Source organism: Mytilus californianus, unplaced genomic scaffold, assembly GCF_021869535.1.
Source record: "Mytilus californianus isolate M0D057914Y unplaced genomic scaffold, xbMytCali1.0.p SCAF_72, whole genome shotgun sequence".
NCBI classification, from domain to species: Eukaryota; Metazoa; Mollusca; class Bivalvia; order Mytilida; family Mytilidae; genus Mytilus; species Mytilus californianus.
Genome location: NW_026262726.1, coordinates 482,296 through 494,361, shown reverse-complemented (window position 1 = coordinate 494,361; position 12,066 = coordinate 482,296). Strand labels below are relative to the sequence as shown.

At 31.0% G+C, this 12,066-nt stretch overlaps 1 long non-coding RNA gene across 1 annotated transcript; it reads left to right on the top strand.

Annotated features, from left to right (window-relative positions):
- The first annotated feature begins 280 nt into the window (after positions 1 to 280).
- LOC127710354 (uncharacterized) lies at positions 281 to 8,087 on the top strand. Its single transcript, XR_007986151.1, has 3 exons — positions 281 to 364; positions 6,425 to 6,521; positions 7,962 to 8,087. It is a non-coding gene; the product is annotated as an uncharacterized LOC127710354 (long non-coding RNA).
- The last annotated feature ends 3,979 nt before the right edge of the window (positions 8,088 to 12,066 follow it).

The following is a 12,066-nucleotide window of genomic DNA, read 5'->3' as shown; positions in this document are numbered from 1 at the left end:
GATTTATCTAGTTCAATATTTAAGTTTGCTGAAATACAAATGTACACTAACATTATCCGAGCTAAATACCAATCTTTGCTATTTATCTCTTTACTTCTTTGTAGCACAGAACCACCAAGAACTAATTTTGGTAATCTATGACAAATATGCATTTGCTTAAACTAACAACATTAGGTCGTCAAGTGTAGAGTTGGCAACTTTTTAGCCCATTTAAATTTTAAAAGCAGTATTTGGACACAAACTGAATTGAAGGTTTTTACTTTTGTACAGATATTCGAAAGGTCAAATGTGTGCTCAATGGTGGATTGAAAAAAGAGGTTGTAGCTGACCAATCAAAAAGAAAAAGAAGATTGAAACGTGAAAGGTTTTTGTAAATTATTTATATAAAATTGCCAAAAAATGATTTAAGGTAGATTAGGTGTCTTTTTCTCAGCATCCCAGTTGGGCATATTGCAAAAGTTCTTATTTTATTGGTTTTTATCAGATATTATTCAATATACAACAAAAACATATAAAACTTAAATTTTAGAGATCAAAGTATTAAAAAAATCAGGTGCCATTAATTATATATAAGTGTATTTGAAATTTATTTATTAGAATCAAGGGCAGGTAATTGAACTGAATTTGATAGGACAATTTATATTTTTTTTATTTCAAGAACATAAAGTGGGTGGCTATATTAATTTAATAAGTCTAAAGTATTTTTGAAAAGCAATTCTCTCATCAAATTTTAACCAATTCTATGATTTAATGTTTCCTCAATAAGGAAAAATAAAATTTCCCCTATATAACCCATATAAAATAACTTGGACTTTGTTAATTTCAATGATTAATAAAGGAAAAACACAACCAGTGACCCTCAATTTTTATATATAATTTGAAAGTATATCAACCCTCCCCCTATACCTCTAGCCAATATAGAATTAAGAAACATACAGTAATACACACAGTAAAATTTAGAATAATTTTTTATCATCCTCACTATTTAAGTTTGTTCTATCTAGGCTGTTATGGCTTGGACAGTTCTTTATCAATCTCACTATTGTTGTTTGTTCTATCAAAGCTGTTATGGTTTGAAATGGTTGGTTATCAGTCTCACTATTGTTGTTTGTTCTTTCAAGACTGTTATGATTTGAAATGGTCCATTATCAGCCTCACTATTGTTGTTTGTTTTATCAAGGCTGTTATGGTTTGAAATGGTTGGTTATCAGCCTCACTATTGTTGTTTGTTCTTTCAAGACTGTTATGGTTTGAAATGGTCCATTATCAGTCTCACTATTATTGTTTGTTCTATCAAGGCTGTTATGGTTTGAAATGGTCCATTATCAGCCTCACTATTGTTGTTTGTTCTTTCAAGACTGTTATGGTTTGAAATGGTCCATTATCAGCCTCACTTTTGTTGTTTGTTCTATCAAGGCTGTTATGGTTTAAAATGGTCCATTATCAGCCTCACTATTGTTGTTTGTTCTATCAAGGCTGTTATGGTTTGAAATGGTTGGTTATCAGTCTCACTATTGTTGTTTGTTCTATCAAGGCTGTTATGGTTTGAAATGGTCCATTATCAGCCTCACTATTGTTGTTTGTTCTATCAAGGCTGTTATGGTTTGAAATGGTCCATTATCAGTCTCACTATTGTTGTTTGTTCTATCAAGGCTGTTATGGTTTAAAATGGTCCATTATCAGCCTCACTATTGTTGTTTGTTCTATCAAGGTTGTTATGGTTTGAAATGGTTGGTTATCAGTCTCACTATTGATGTTTGTTCTTTCAAGACTGTAATGGTTTAAAATGGTCCATTATCAGCCTCACTATTGTTGTTTGTTCTATCAAGGCTGTAATGGTTTGAAATGGTCCATTATCAGCCTCACTATTGTTGTTTGTTTTATCAAAGCTGTTATGGTTTGAAATGGTCTGTTATCAGTCTCACTATTGTTGTTTGTTCTATCAAGGCTGTTATGGTTTGAAATGGTCCATTATCAGTCTCACTATTGTTGTTTGTTCTATCAAGGCTGTTATGGTTTGAAATGGTCCATTATCAGCCTCACTTTTGTTGTTTGTTCTATCAAGGCTGTTATGGTTTTAAACGGTTTGTTTTCAGCCTCACTATTGTTGTTTGTTCTTTCAAGGCTGTTATGGTTTGAAATGGTCTATTATCAGCCTCACTTTTGTTGTTTGTTCTATCAAAGCTGTTATGGTTTGAAATGGTCTATTATCAGCCTCACTTTTGTTGTTTGTTCTATCAAGGCTGTTATGGTTTGAAATGATCCATTATCAGCCTCACTATTTTCGTTTGTTCTATCAAGGCTGTAATGGTTTGAAATGGTCCAATATCAGTCTCACTTTTGTTGTTTGTCCTATCAAGGCTGTTATGGTTTGAAATGGTCCATTATCAGCCTCACTATTGTTGTTTGTTCTATCAAGGCTGTTATGGTTTGAAATGGTTGGTTATCAGTCTCACTATTGTTGTTTGTTCTATCAAGGCTGTTATGGTTTGAAATGGTCCATTATCAGCCTCACTATTGTTGTTTGTTCTATCAAGGCTGTTATGGTTTGAAATGGTCCATTATCAGCATCACTATTGTTGTTTGTTCTATCAAGGCTGTTATGGATGGAAATGGTCCATTATCAGCCTCACTATTGTTGTTTGTTCTATCAAGGCTGTTATGGTTTGAAATGATCCATTATCAGCCTCACTATTGTTGTTTGTCCTATCAAGGCTGTTATGGTTTGAAATGGTCCATTATCAGTCTCACTATTGTTGTTTGTCCTATCAAGGCTGTTATGGTTTGAAATGATCCATTATCAGCCTCACTATTGCTGTTTGTTCTATCAAGGCTGTTATGGTTTGAAATGATCCATTATCAACCTCACTATTGTTGTTTGTTCTATCAAGGCTGTTATGGTTTGAAATGATCCATTATCAACCTCACTATTGTTGTTTGTTCTATCAAGGCTGTTATGGTTTGAAATGGTCTGTTATCAGCCTACCTATTGTTGTTTGTTCTTTCAAGGCTGTTATGGTTTGAAATGGTCTATTATCAGCCTCACTTTTGTTGTTTGTTCTATCAAGGCTGTGATGGTTTGAAATGAATCATTATCAGCCTCACTATTGTTGTTTGTTCTATCAAGGCTGTTATGGTTTGAAATGGTCCATTATCAGCCTCACTATTGTTATTTGTTCTATCAAGGCTGTTATGGTTTGAAATGGTCCATTATCAGCCTCACTATTGTTGTTTGTTCTATCAAGGCTGTTATGGTTTGAAATGATCCATTATCAACCTCTCTATTGTTGTTTGTTCTATCAAGGCCGTTATGTTTTGAAATGAATCATTATCAGCCTCACTATTGCTGTTTGTTCTATCAAGGCTGTTATGGTTTGAAATGGTCCATTATCAGCCTCACTATTGTTGTTTGTTCTATCAAGGCTGTTATGGTTTGAAATGGTCCATTAACAGCCTCACTATTGTTGTTTGTTCTATCAAGGCTGTTATGGTTTGAAATGATCCATTATCAGCCTCACTATTGCTGTTTGTTCTATCAAGGCTGTTATGGTTTGAAATGATCCATTATCAGCCTCACTATTGTTGTTTGTTCTATCAAGGCTGTTATGGATGGAAATGGTCCATTATCAGCCTCACTATTGTTGTTTGTTCTTTCAAGGCTGTTATGGTTTGAAATGACCCATTATCAACCTCACTATTGTTGTTTGTTCTATCAAGGCTGTTATGGTTTGACATGGTCTGTTATCAGCCTACCTATTGTTGTTTGTTCTTTCAAGGCTGTTATGGTTTGAAATGGTCTGTTATCAGCCTCACTATTGCTGTTTGTTCTATCAAGGCTGTTATGGTTTGAAATGATCCATTATCAGCCTCACTATTGCTGTTTGTTCTATCAAGGCTGTTATGGTTTGAAATGATCCATTATCAGCCTCACTATTGTTGTTTGTTCTATCAAGGCTGTTATGGTTTGAAATGATCCATTATCAGCATCACTATTGTTGTTTGTTCTATCAAGGCTGTTATGGTTTGAAATGGTCCATTATCAGTCTCACTATTGTTGTTTGTCCTATCAAGGCTGTTATGGTTTGAAATGATCCATTATCAGCCTCACTATTGCTGTTTGTTCTATCAAGGCTGTTATGGTTTGAAATGGTCTGTTATCAGCCTCACTATTGCTGTTTGTTCTATCAAGGCTGTTATGGTTTGAAATGATCCATTATCAGCCTCACTATTGCTGTTTGTTCTATCAAGGCTGTTATGGTTTGAAATGATCCATTATCAGCCTCACTATTGTTGTTTGTTCTATCAAGGCTGTTATGGTTTGAAATGATCCATTATCAGCATCACTATTGTTGTTTGTTCTATCAAGGCTGTTATGGTTTGAAATGGTCCTTTATCAGCCTCACTATTGTTGTTTGTTCTATCAAGGCTGTTATGGTTTGAAATGGTTGGTTATCAGCCTCACTATTGTTGTTTGTCCTATCAAGGCTGTTATGGTTTGAAATGATCCATTATCAACCTCACTATTGTTGTTTGTTCTATCAAGGCTGTTATGGTTTGAAATGATCCATTATCAACCTCACTATTGTTGTTTGTTCTATCAAGGCTGTTATGGTTTGAAATGAATCATTATCAGCCTCACTATTGCTGTTTGTTCTATCAAGGCTGTTATGGTTTGAAATGGTCCATTAACAGCCTCACTATTGTTGTTTGTTCTATCAAGGCTGTTATGGTTTGAAATGATCCATTATCAGCCTCACTATTGTTGTTTGTTCTATCAAGGCTGTTATGGTTTGAAATGATCCATTATCAGCCTCACTATTGTTGTTTGTTCTATCAAGGCTGTTATGGTTTGAAATGATCCATTATCAGCCTCACTATTGTTGTTTGTTCTATCAAGGCTGTTATGGTTTGAAATGATCCATTATCAGCCTCACTATTGTTGTTTGTAGATTCTGGACAATCGCTTGTTTGTAAGAGTATGGATCTATCTGACATTGTACCACAAGGTTCCATTTCACAAAAGAAAAGCTGGGATTGAGTAAGGGGGTTATTGTCCCATTCATGCAGGAATTAGGGGCCAATAAAGGGCCAAAAACAAGCATATATCTAGTTTCCAGATAATAACTTGTGTTTAAGTGTATGGATCTCTCTGAAATTGTACTACAAGGTTCTATACTACAAAGGAAAGGCAGGGATCGAGTGTGGGGGTTATTGCTCCTAAGGTGGATTCAAAAAATGTTGGGGGATTCTAATTTTTTTAAGGAGTTCAATTTTTTTTTCAAAATTTTTTTAATTTCAAATTTTCATAAAGTTTAAACGAATCTTTTATTGCACAGTATTGCGCAATAGATTTGTAAGATCTTGACATTTTTTTATTTTGTGTCAGAAACCTATATTTTGTCAAAGATTTGATAACAATCCAAATTCAGACAGTATCAAGCTTTAATATTGTGTCCAAATTTGTCCCAACTGTTCAGGGTCTAACCTGTGTGGTCGTATCAGGCTGCACTCAGCGAAGCATTTTATCTATAGTTTATTCCATCTTCCTGTTTGGATAGGCAATCGGTAACTTCCACATTTAAATTTACATAATAAAATTGATTACCGGTATATAATGACAATTTGGAAAAATACCTTTCCAATTTAATATTGGTGGTTTTAAACATAACCACTATGGAGTAGTATTAATTTCATTTAGGCAACTCTTCAAAAACTGGTCCCTCAGTTTCAACACAATACTTAAAATTACCCATTTAACCAGATATTTGACATTCCACGGGTATCAAAAACAATTTTTACAAATAACATTCTTTTACAGTTAAGACCAGAGTTGTGAAAATCAATGTACAATATTTATTATAAAAAAAAGCAAAATTTTAATGTCTTTACCACACAGTATTCTACATACAAACCTTGGCATTGACATTCACAGGATATCTACCCAATTGTGCATAAACAATATAGCTATGTGAACTCTGTTTTTTAATGTAGAACATGCTTACAAAAGTTTAAATGTACATGTTCTATTAAATTAAAATGTTCAAATCCCCAAATTTCCGAACCATAAAGAAGAAAATGCAAAACTATCTTATCAACCATGTCTAACTGACATTCTATAGTCAAACTGTTTTGTTACCACTTTTTAAATATACCATATATTGCTTTGTATCTTGTTCACAGATGTATTTTTAGGTCTTAAGAAATAAACCACTTCAGGCAAAAAATATACCAAGGTATTTATACTCGGTTACAAGTTCTAATTCTCTATTCTGTATAAAAAATGTTATATTTTTGGGGTTGTTTCCCTTTAGAGAATATAAGAACTTTTGTCTTATTAATATTTATTTTCAGTTGGCATTTTACACAACAGAAGTCTGACTTTATCATTCCTTTAAATCCATGTTTTCCTTTCAATTTCATCCAGAAAATCAGAGCAAGCAAGTTCGTGTAGTTATAAACAGCCAAAAGACTCACAGCATGTTATACCTGAAGAATGTACTCAGGAAGTTTATGAGAAAACTGTATGTTTATTATTTGTTAATAACACATAAATATTATTATGATAAAAAATGTTGGTTGCTAAATTCACTAATTAAAATTATATGTCAGCATTGAAATCCTTGAAGAGAAAGGCCAAAATATGACCAGAATTATATTTTTTAAGGAGTAGGCGCAGTAAGACCCTATTTTGGCCCCAACATATAGCAGTTTTTCAAAATTGTTCAAATGTAAACTTTTAAGTCATGCTAAATTACTGAAATCTTCGAAATGTTTGCATTTTGGTTAATTTTTTGACGGTTTCCATCTGAAATGGAAGTGGCTGCATTTGTGTTCATAATATTTAAATGAAAGTTGTTATTGTAATTGATGATGACACATAATGTATAAAAGGTTGAGAATGAACACAAATGCGTCCACTTTCATTTTTGTCAAAAACATAAAAGTGACATATTATGGCATATTTGATAGATCTTTCATCTATAAGCTTGAAATTGAGCACCTTTAAATGAATAAATCATTTCAAATTTTTCACATACTGTGGATTCATTTTTATTTGTTGGACACCAATTTTCGTGGATTTCGTGGGTATAGTTGAACCATGAAATTAAATGTTCAACGAATGACAAATTTTCTAAGGCTTGTATTAAGACTTAAGCAAAACCAGGAAATCAAATGTCCACGAACATGCAACAATAAAATTGGTGCCCACAAAAAAATTAATGAATCCACAGTAAACTAATTGCATCTACTGATGTAGACACTTAAGTGTTTAAAAAGTGTCCAAAATTTTCATCAGATGAACCTGAAATTTGTAGGCTAAAATAGACCTTTACTGGATCTGCACCTTTAAAGGATTAACTACAACAAAGATGATAGTCAAATTTTAAGACAATGTAGTGCAACAGACAAATTGGTTCGAAATCGAGCAGTTAAATTGCTGTCATAGAATCCTAAGATGTCTTATTACAATCTGCATTACTACAGTGATTTTCAATTTTGCTGAATTTAAATCGGGTTTCAGTGGCAGAATATAGATACAGAGACAATTAAAGTAGTAAAAATGTTTGTCAAAGTCAGATTTTCAAATAATCTTACTTGACTGAAAATAACAATGTAACTTCATTTATAAAAAAGTGATTATTAAAAACTCCAAATTCCCATGTTAATTCTATGAAGGGGAAAGTCCTTTAAAATATGCCAAATTAAATGTTACACCATATATACAACAAACAATATATCATATTTCTTACTTAGTAAATGGTTTTTATGCTAACTCAACCTCCCACTTATATGATAGTTATTTATAGTTTATAGTCAAAACTGTGATAACCTACATCCCAAATATACAACACAATTGAATAAATTTTAATTTCAAGCTGCATTTAAAATTTTTTAAAATATCATTGTAAAATGAATAATAGCATTGAAAGAATAGTATTTATATTCCTTTATTTTGTCAGGAAAATCTACCCTTTGATGGTCAAGAAATTTATACCAGTCTGTTAAAGTCAATGCATGCTATTGTTCCTGTTGACAACCAGTACAAAGCATTTTTAATGCAAGACTACAACATGTGTAAGAAGATGTTAAAGGTAAAGAAAATTGTAGCTTATCATAAATATTACTAACATTACCGGTTTTGTTTTCAGTTTTAGAATTAATGTAGAGACAACTCATTAACTATTTTCTTTATTAACATTTACCTGCTGTTAATAAATCCTCTGGTGATGGAAATATTACTTTTACTAACCACTAACCAGTACATAAAAAGTCTTTATCTGAAGGAGAATACATTTATTGTGGGTTGGTTCAATTCTACTGGGAGTAAACTAGTGTACAATTTTCCTACATTTAAATAAAATATTGTTTTGATTGAAATTTTTTGTTGAGTTGAAGGACATAAACATTAAGTACAATTTGCCTTCAGCTGGAGTCCATTTTTTATAGGGGTTACTGTGGATTCATTTATGTTCGTGGATTACAGAAAACTTGCCTCTTTGTGGATATGTAAATTTATGGTATTGACTAAGTCTGCATACAACCTGGTAGGAAATTTGTACTTCATTGAACATTTAAATTCGTGGTTCACCTGTTCACGTGAAAACAACGAAAATTGGAATCCTATGAATAATAATGAATCCACAGTATTACCTTTTAGTACAATTGTATACAAATTTTGTTGTTTTGGTCTATTTTCCTGAAAATTTTAAAGATTAATTGCAATTCAAAAAGCAACATTTATCAGCAGGACAAGATATAAAAAACAATTGGAAATTTGTTTTTAACTTGTTTTATTTTGTAACCTACTGTATAATGATAATCTCCCCCCTCCCCCCCCAAAAAAGCACATTTGCTATTAAATTTGTATCAGGATCAGTATGTTGTTATACAGAGGAGAGTTCTTATTATTGAAGGAATATACAGATGGATGTATTGTTGTTCCTGTAATGTTGCACAAGAAAGCCTCCTGCTAAGCATACCTGACAATCTTACAGGAAACATTGAAAAGGGTACAATTATAGAATTGAAAAAAATATAAATTAAATGTCTCACATAAACTCTACACGAACCTCTCATTTCTTCAGTTTATTCAACATTATGCAGTGCACAGACAATTAAGAATATAGTATGAAAGTCAAACCGACATGTATTTTTTTGGATAACGTCTATTGTCAAATTCCTGGTTGACAATAAGTTAAATGGCATTCCCTGCTTCCAAATAATCATAGTATAACATTTTTCTATTACAAAAAATGAGGAATTTTATGATTTTCTAATAAATAAACATGAACATAAGGTAATGTAAACACATATCAAAACAAAATACTTTGTTAAAAAGATCATGCAGTCTCTTCAATATAAATTTGCATTCTGTATCAAAATTATGTCAGCTTTATTTCTGCTGTAAAATAAAATTGATGTCTGATACATTTTTTCCATTGGAAGGGCTTTTCAAGATGAACATCTTTCCTTTAATGTTTTAAAAGTTTGATGTAAATATAGCAAAATAACAACTAAGGTAATTGTAATGTCAGTTTCTTTATAAGCTCTAAATTTATTAACAATGAAAATTTCAGAAGTGTGTGATAAATCATGTAAGACAATGCCTACTCAGTTGTTGATACTCTCTGTGGCTAACTTTTTATCAACATTGGCAGGTGATTGCTGTTTTCTTTTTGGCATACTTGGTATCCTAATCTGTAACAAAAATTCATGTGATGTTCTTGTTCTGAATATTTTCAAGGTTAATTTCAATTTTGAAACCATTTATAACTGTCAATGCGAAATATCAAATAATACTTTTATTTCAGATTTGGAAGAAAAATGCATACATGTTGCACCTGCAAAAAGAATAATAGAGGGTTTTCAAATGGAAATTTCTCCAGAGGCAGCCTATGTTAAAGGTTAAACTAAAATATAGAAAAATGCTTACTTAAAAAAGAGAATATGAATGTGATACAGATGTGATAGTTGATACAAAACATGGTATTTAAACATAAGGACTTTTTTGTATAAGTTTTCTAATAATTCTTCTTTTTGTTGTAATATTTTAAGCATTTGCAAAGTTCTATCTAATTCGGCAGTAATCCTTTTAGGAAAATAACACTAGCAAGTTTTGTTCATTATAGTTGTATATTATATTATTTGATCATTATAATTTGAAAAACATTCATATTTACAATTTCTGACAAAATTTGGTGCAGTAAAAAAAATTGTATGCTCAATTGTTGTTATTCATATGTCCTACTGTTAAACATATTTGTGATTCAAAGCTCCAATTTTTTACTTTAAGAAAAAGTGTTATGCACAGCAATGAAGGGAGATAACTCAGAATTTAAAGATATCGAGTATACATTTTTCCTTTCACTTATGCATAGTAAAGGATTTATTACAGTAATAGTTCTTATTTTCTTGAGAAATGTTATTAATTAATCAATTAGCACTAATTGAAAAATCAAACACACTAGGTATAGTACTTGAAATAATATATACAAATCCTCCCTAAACTCTACTAGAGATGAATATACTATAGAATTATAATTAAAAAAACAACAATTTTGTGTAGTTGCATTTATTCAACCTTGAAGGGAGGTAATTCATATTATAACAAAAAGATTAACTTAAATAATTATATTATAATCTGTCCCATGACATTTTTGAAATGATACAAAATGTATGTGAAAATTGTATTGAATTTGTATTATATGGTACAATAATTAAACTCAACAATGTGAAATTCATCTTATAAATTCAATGTTTGATTAAGATGAAATTATACATAAATTTTTCAAATGATCTTTGATTCATGTCAATTTTTTAATGTGAATTTTTCACATGGTTTAAGGTGACAGTTGATTTCAGTTGAACAGAAGTTCAGGTCAGATGCACATGAAATTAATGCGAGCAACATTTGGCTGTGTTACACGAACAAGAAACACCAAAGAATTCATGATATTTTATGCTGATAAGATTTTGTGATTGCTTAACTTTGTTTTTACCAACTTACATTAGAAGTGTTACATTTAAAGAATTGATCATTTTCCCACCAATTTACATATTTTTACTGAAAAATTACCATGTGTGCAGTTGAAGACACTAAATAACTTATATGATTGGATTAATGATGTAACATGCTACCTTTTATATCCATTTTTTTAGATGTTTCCATTTTTGAATAAATTTGTATGCACTGCTAGAATATTACTTATATGATGTTCTTACCAAAAAGTTTGAACTTCACATATATTATATTATGAGTTAAAAATTATGCACTTTTGCTTTCAATCTCATAAACTTTATATTTGCTTATATGACTGATTAAAACTTATTAATCATATACATGTTTAACTATTAGTATTAAAAAAAATTAGTGTGTGTAACAGGCTTTACAGAACTAAACTGTCTCTGTAGATACTCATACTCTAGACATTTTAAAATCAATTAGTGTAAAAACTATTGGTTCTCAGAATTATTAACGTTGATATCTTCCATGTGTGTAAGACACAGTGAGTAAGTACCTAGTAAGTAACCTGATATTTTTTTTGTAGGCAAGCAAATTGAAAATGAAACAGATCACACATATGACAAGCAAAGGACAAATGTAAGTAATTTTTTTGTTAAACAATAGGTGTTTTGAAGATTCAGTTCATAAGAAATTGTATCATTTAAGAAAAAAATATGATTATGAAATTCAGTCTTTATTACAGTACAGTTAGTTGTTTATAAAGATAAAAAGGATAACTTAGTTATGACTGATTTCAAGAATATATGATTTCTATGTCATTTCAGTAAATGTGAACCAGATTCATAAGTATATCCGTGTAACAAAATGCTCCATCTGTTCTCATATGAATGTTGTTTTTTTAACTGATTTTGAAATTGGAAGAAAAAGATATTGTATGTCCCTTTCAACAGTAGACAGACGAATCAGGGACAATTATTTTAAAACTTTGCTTTTACTTAAAAAAATAAGTCTGGTTACAATAACCTAATAACGAAAAAAAAAATTTACTTTAAAAAGTGCAGTGTTCACAATTTAAAATCAGGTAAGTGTTAGCATCTAAT